The sequence below is a fragment of the Helicoverpa zea genome, chromosome 19 (genome assembly GCF_022581195.2).
Source record: "Helicoverpa zea isolate HzStark_Cry1AcR chromosome 19, ilHelZeax1.1, whole genome shotgun sequence".
Taxonomy (NCBI): domain Eukaryota; kingdom Metazoa; phylum Arthropoda; class Insecta; order Lepidoptera; family Noctuidae; genus Helicoverpa; species Helicoverpa zea.
In genome coordinates this window covers 8,811,141-8,818,377 of record NC_061470.1, presented here as the reverse complement: position 1 = coordinate 8,818,377, position 7,237 = coordinate 8,811,141, and positions in this window count along the sequence as shown.

The window sequence follows — 7,237 nt, the reverse complement described above, 5'->3', positions numbered from 1 at the left end:
TTTAACACTGATTAGGAATTTAAAATTAAAAAAACATATATATTTATTAAGATTCCTATAATTATAATAAATGGAATTGTAGCACCTAATTGATTTTTCTGCCAACAAATAATTTTAGATTTGTTACTGCGAATGAAGCTAGATGTCAGCTCTATAGAATATAGGTTTTTACGTAGTAACACAAGATGGCACTGTTATATTACCTATTGGCTCTTTCCTGATACAAAATATAGATGGCGCATAAATATAGATAATTCCAGTCAATTTGAGAACACGATTGAGAACTTTTTTTGACTTGAACTCACTCACTACACTACAGAACAGTGGAGATGATGTTACTTCATCTGTATCTCATATCAACAGTTATAACTGAAACAGGGTTTTTTCCTAATGGCGTGATAACTGAATTTCTCTGAGCGATCAAACAGCAAATCGGTCAAGAAAAAGGATCATCGACGTAATTAATAAATCCAGAGTAAACCCGTTGAAATGGCAATGGATCTGCCATACTTTAAAGCATAAAGAACCAATGGCGATGGGGCTGAAAAGTTCTCGAGTACCTACTAAGGAGACCATAGTGGTTCCTGGGGCCCGATTCTCCTAAGTTAATATTGTCAAAATCGAATAGAAATCGAATCGAATATGATCGCAATAGCAGTTTTAACCATATCGGGCATTCTGCTACTAATAAAAGACCAATCGTATTCGATTGACATTTGATTGGTGTGCGATTGGTCTGCTATTTTGGTGATTTTGGTCTATACGGTAGTTTGCTGTACAATCATTTTGCAATCGTAAATCATTTGCAGACAAAATGATTCATTATTGAATGACAGAAAAGGATAAAAATGTTTATTTCAAAGAAAAAATAGCGGAATGCCACATACGCTTCAATCGTAATCGAGTCGGGATTGGATCTCAGTCGAATCGAGTCGAACGTGAATCGTATGACGCTTAAGTAAAATTAGGAGAATTTTACTTAAGCGTCATACGATTACGTCATTTTTCGGGGCCCTGATCAGTTAGTAGCAAAGCCAGCGAAGAAGGACCACCAACGAGTGGGTACATATAATGATCTGACAAAGAGGTCACAAGCAGGCGCTGAACGCAGGCTACTGAATGAGGGCAGGCTTTTGGTCAGCGGTGGGCTCTTACGACAGAAATGATGATGGATGATGCATGTATTGTGTTCTCTCCGTCCGTTGGTCGGTTCTCTCTTATTCTGTTGCTGGTAAAAAGTGGATGCGGGGGCTGTGGGTTTGTCCAAAAGAGTTACCGCAACCCTGGTACATATAGGCCTTAAGAAGGAACATGATGGTTTTTTAACCAGTGGAGGAGTCTGGCACTCTCTCACGCTGCATTTTTTTTTTCATCACGTGGTTTCATATTTTGATGATGATGTAGCGAGTGTGTAAAATTCGGTCGAGGAATATTTCTCTAACTATAAATAAGAAAGTATTGTTACGAACAAGTTCATGGCAGAGGGAATAGGCTAGGTGCCCTCAGAAATTAATAAAAATATTCAGCGTCCAGAAATACCCAAGGACCACTTACATGCGTCATCGGCATCACATCTTTTCTCATAAACCCCGTCTAGCGTCGATCGTAAAGTGCGCGCGCTCGTCTCTGTCAAATTTCCAATAATCTTATTTTGGCGCGCATCAGGCACCCCGATGACGGATATATGGGAGCCATCTTGCGAACGAGGCGCATGCGCGCGGCCGTTCACCTGAACCGCGACGATAGTTTTACGACATCCCTCTATATTTTGCGATGATAAAAATAATAGTAACACCTTGACCACGGAGTGTATATCGGTCAAATTGTTACGTTTTCGTGTTAGGACAAATAGCGAAGTTGTATAACAGTTACACTTTGAAATTCTATGAATGGAATTAAAAGATTTACAAAATACAGTAAGCCTCATAGCAGGTATGAAGGTAGTCCTTAATTGTCATATGTAGACCTTAATTGAGCAGAGACAGTAAATGTATGAATCTAATTAGCTTTTTTTATTCATAGCTTTATTACGGAGAGGAGGTACTTAATTGCTTGCAGGTGACCATAGCTACCATACAATGTAACGGTCTTCACTTTAAAACCACGATTACTGTCAAGAAGGTCTGAGTGTATTGTTTCTTTCCTCGTCAGTCCTGAAAACCTTTGTTTGGTTTTAATTAATTAATTTGTTTTTTTATTTATTTATTTAGTACACTATGGAGAACTTACAGCTAACCAAAAACTAAACAATAGAAGGAGACATAGTCGACAGAGAGCCAATTAAAAGTCCTCGCTTATAATATCAGCCTAGAAATAACGTGATCACACATCAGTGCAACAACAGTGCAAAAACAAGAGCTACTCAAATCAAAAATAGAGATTCTCGAATGTATGTGTCTAATGTGGGTGATATTGTCCTACGTTTAGCCTTAGGTATCTGAAGTCGACATTGACTGAAATTATTTTAATATAGGTATTTAGTCTGTAACAAAATAATTTCTTCAACACATTACGCTAATCACTTTCTTTCCGGGAATTTTTCTTTTGGAGAGGCTGTTTTGAAACAAAATTAGCTCCGAGCGCGCTCTTACGTTTACGAGCTCTTCCAGTAAACAGACGCTACTGTTTCGTGTTTACAGAGAAAGTTTTGTTACAATAGGGTCACCATGTCTTGGGGTGAGAAAATGCATCTTAGAAAAACTTTTTTATAAGACGAGGCTCTTCTTTGTCGTGTCATATAGAAGAAATAAATTATATTACCTCAATATAGGTAAGAGTAGAACTAAGTAAGAGGGCTACTTTAATTCATCTCATCCATCAAAGAACGGCTTAGTTATAAATAGCATCAAGGTAAGAAGCAGGAAAGGAACTAACCGAATAACTAGCGCAAAAAGTACCTACATAAATTTTGGTCTTTTCAGACTTTATTGTTGCACCATCAAAATCTAGGGATCTATATATTGCCAAATAACAATGATTTCATTTTTCTTTGTCCACAAAATGTCCTAACTTTCCAAACCGTCATACAGTCAGTAGTGAGCCGTTTTTCTGTCGATGCATCCGGCGCAGGAGTGGCCGCCGACAGACAAATGCTTGCAGGAAGACCGCGTCGTTAGCGCTGTCGTCGCCTGCGCACTGTGAAACTTAAATAAAACCCTACAGTTAGCTTAGGATTTTTCATGGCGTAGCGTAGTTGGTACTTTATGTTGTGTTGAAATAATTTTGAAGATGAGCTGGACTAATTTTGAATTGGTAACTTGCGTAATAAGAACTTAGTAGCAGGAAGTATCTAAGATATTGTTTAGTTTTACAGACACAGGGCTACTTTCTTTGTTCTTTTTCGTTATACCTTTAACATCACCAATTTAAACAGGTACATGAGTCTTCTTTCCGAGATAGGTCAACCGGTAATTCTCGTGTATTGCGCATTGGGTCATCATCATGATAATATACAAATTTTGTACAATGGATCCCTTCTGTTTAATAACATTTTGTTTTAAATTATCTAAATAACACTTCTTTCAATTATTAATCATTGTATATTCGTAGACTTAATTCGAGTAGGTAAGTCAAGGCCTTCACGTGTGTGCTTCTCCTAGACGAGCACAGATTTACGTAGGTTCAACGACTAGGCTCAGTACAGCTTGACAAATGACCTGTTGCCACAGCACACATTAATTCTTTGCATTCAATACTCAAATAGACTGCTACATTAAACAACCTATTAACTGGTGATTTGTTTTATTTTTTAACCGAACTGTTCGTTCTGAAACATGCGTGGGATGATCTTTGTGCACGGCGAAACTCCTCCTATTATAAACCCATCTCTTTCACTCTCATACGCATGACTCATGCTAGAGTGAGAAAACATCACATAAGTCACGCCTACGGTTTAAAAAAGCTTTTCTCCCGACTGAAAATATTAACAGAATATCAAATGTTAAAGATAATAGAATAAAATATTATGAATTATTATGTTGTTATGTTCCGTTCGGATATCATTCGGCAGGGTTGTTTCGAATAAAAAATAATGTGCTGATAAAAATAAATTGGGTTCGGAGAATATTTTCATAATATAAGACAGTTACATGATTCGTTTTTTTATGGACGATGTTCCGATGTAATCGTAACTGCTATTATTAAATTGTATGTCAATATTTCTTTTTATTCAACTTTTTTCTTAAGTTTGAAAGAAATATTCACCTTTCGGTCTTGCCAACGGGTGTTAAAGCTTTTTCACGCAATATAACATGCAATTTATTAATATTATTCGCAAAATAAAGGATATTAAACAAAATATATGTAGTACAAGTTAATTTAACGTGGTTTTCTCTATGATTAGAATGACTTGGGAAAATATTTATGTTAAAACATATATTTATTTAGGTAAGTATAAAAAATCTTTACAAATCATGCGAGGAAAATGGAATCTTATGTAACTTATAATACCTGCTTGTTTTCACAAATACCCGATTTTTTTGTGAAGCTGCAACGCGTTGGGGAACATTCAATGTATGCCAATCACATTTCAATTAATTCCAAGAAAATATTAGAATTTTATTCCCTACAAAAATATTTGTTCCAGTGTGTAAAAGAATTAGATAAATGCAAGATAAACAATAGTTTTAAATAAACATTAAAAAATAAATAAATAAGCAGATACATTAGGTACCCTTAGGATATCGATTAAATGCTAAGGCAGAGGTCCCTTGATAAGCTCGTAGCATGCTTGCTACGAGATGTCGTAGCCGCGTAGGTCTCGCAGCGGTCAATTTTAATAAATTGTACTTGTTTATAGGAAAAATACATTTTAGTTACATTAAAATATTTTAATTGCTACTGAGTACCTAACTGTAGGGTAAATTATTTGAATTCAGAAATAATAGGTTATTTACAATTTTTAGTTCAAAATAATCTTGCCTACAATAGGTATAGTATGCTATTAACACTATAGTGGATTGGCACAAGTGGTTACCATTACAGTTACCTACTTAAGTAGCACCAACATTCCATCACGCATATTTTGCTAGCTGACTTGTTTCAAAAGACTTTCTTAAGGACTACCTCTATTAACTCTCAATTAAGAACATTCGTCTTTAGGAAATTAATTTGCTGCTATTACAACACAATAATTTTATGGGTTTCGTTACATAGTTTTTATTTGACACAATGACATTAACATAAAACCATATCATTAACATTCATCTGGCTGCAACATTTCTCTGATCTTAGCTCCATCTTGTCGTGATAAAGATTTATTTTTCTAAGATTTGGTATTACTTACAAAGCTTAATCTAAAAAAAAAAAGCTTAATTTTTCGTCACTGCACAGTCACCTTAGGCTGTCAGGCTGTTATATGAATAAACATGATTAACTAAATCTTAATATTATCAAGCTGAGGAGTTTGTTCGTGTGCTTGAACGCGCTAATCTCGAGAATTATTGACAAAGGGGGCTTCTAACTAGGATGCGCAAAGGAATGCGAGTGAATCCATAAGCAGAAGCTAGTAAATGTATGTAGGTATGCGTCACGTACCTACTTTTGGGTACTTAAACTACTTAAAACACAAAGTTGTTTACAATAGGAATTCCTACCTGTGATTCAGTACATCAGTAGCTGCATACAAGTGGTCTGTGTTTACTGCACGAATTGATCAACGATCTTCGCGCAGATAATAAACACGCTTAAGTGTCGAGTGAGCCGACGAAAGAAAAAAGTATCTATAGACTTCTAAAGCTGGCGTTGCTCTTACCTATATATTTTTGTACATTTTCCTTCGAAGGATATTCGTACGGCTATTCTTAAATAGATATAGTTGCGAACAATTCGTTAATTACCTATCTAAACATGATTTTTTTATCTTATACAAAATATTCTGCGCATCAGATTAAGTATGCGGATCAAATAAGGAGTGGGGTCAAATGGGTTGGTCTTGTTTGTTAAAACGATTTGAAAGATGCAAAAATATTGGCTACTCTATACTGTATTTAAGCATTTCTTGTGCGAAGCTTTTGTTAAATGGGAACGATAAGCAAAGGATAGGAATGGACATGGTCCTAACCACGGATCAGACGGTGGTTTGACTACTTTTCTGATATAGGTGTTTCTGTAAATTAAAAGCTTACCAAACTAATAAAAGAGCGCTTACTACGGTAAGCGGTCTTTTATAAGTTTGGTAAGCTTATAAGAGCAAAAAACTAAATTATTTATTTCAATTTCTTTTTTTTTAGACTTTTTATTATTGCCGTAGCCGCTGATGATTAAAATATCAATTTGTTACGAGTTCTCAAACATACGTTAGTAATATTTTTGACTGGCTCTATTTAGCAGCAATTTATTAGGTAGGTCATCATCCTCCGAGCCTTTTTCCCAATCATGTTGGGGTCGGCTTCCAGTCTAACCGGATTCAGCTGAGTACCAGTGCTTTACAAGAAGCGACTGCCTATCTGACCTTCTCAACCCAGTTACCCGGGCAACCCGATACCCCTTGGTTAGACTGGTGTCAGACTTACTGGCTTCTGACTACCCGTAACGACTGCCAAGGATGTTCAATGACAGCCGGGACCTACAGTTTAACGTGCCATCCGAAACACAGCCAATGGTGTCTAAGATATACTTAGAAAGTACATACAGACTTAGAAAAGTTGCATTGGTACTTGCCTGACCTGGGATCGAACCCGCGCCCTCATACTTGAGAGATTGGTCCTTTACCCACTAGGCCACCACGACTTTTTTACTTATTAGGTAGGTACCTACATATTTAATCCATCCAAACAGTTTTCTTTGAGTTTTTCCTGCATTTATGGCTGAGTTTTTCTCAAGGTTTGTGTAAAATTTATATAGCAGGTGTTGATAAAATGTAAACAATCTCTGAAAACAACGCCTATATGTTTTCCATGTAGCTGCATAATTAATGTAGTCTGGAGGTAGTTAACAGGTAAAATACGGCCAGTATGCAACACTGTGTTGTGTTCATTTTAAATATAACTTAGACTCAACAAACACCTCTGGATAATTTCACATGGCGAGTGGGCGACTTGAATAGGTACATAACTTTAGAGTTAAATCAAAACGTACATCGTCGATAACATTCGTCTAGCGGCGCACGGCAGGTAAAGCCGAAGCAACAAACACTGCAGTACATAATTCAGATGAAAATAAATAAAGCGCCTGAACTGCTGTGGGAATAAAAGCTCTCGCGATTGGGCGGTGGGCGGGCCAGGGCGGGCTCGACTCT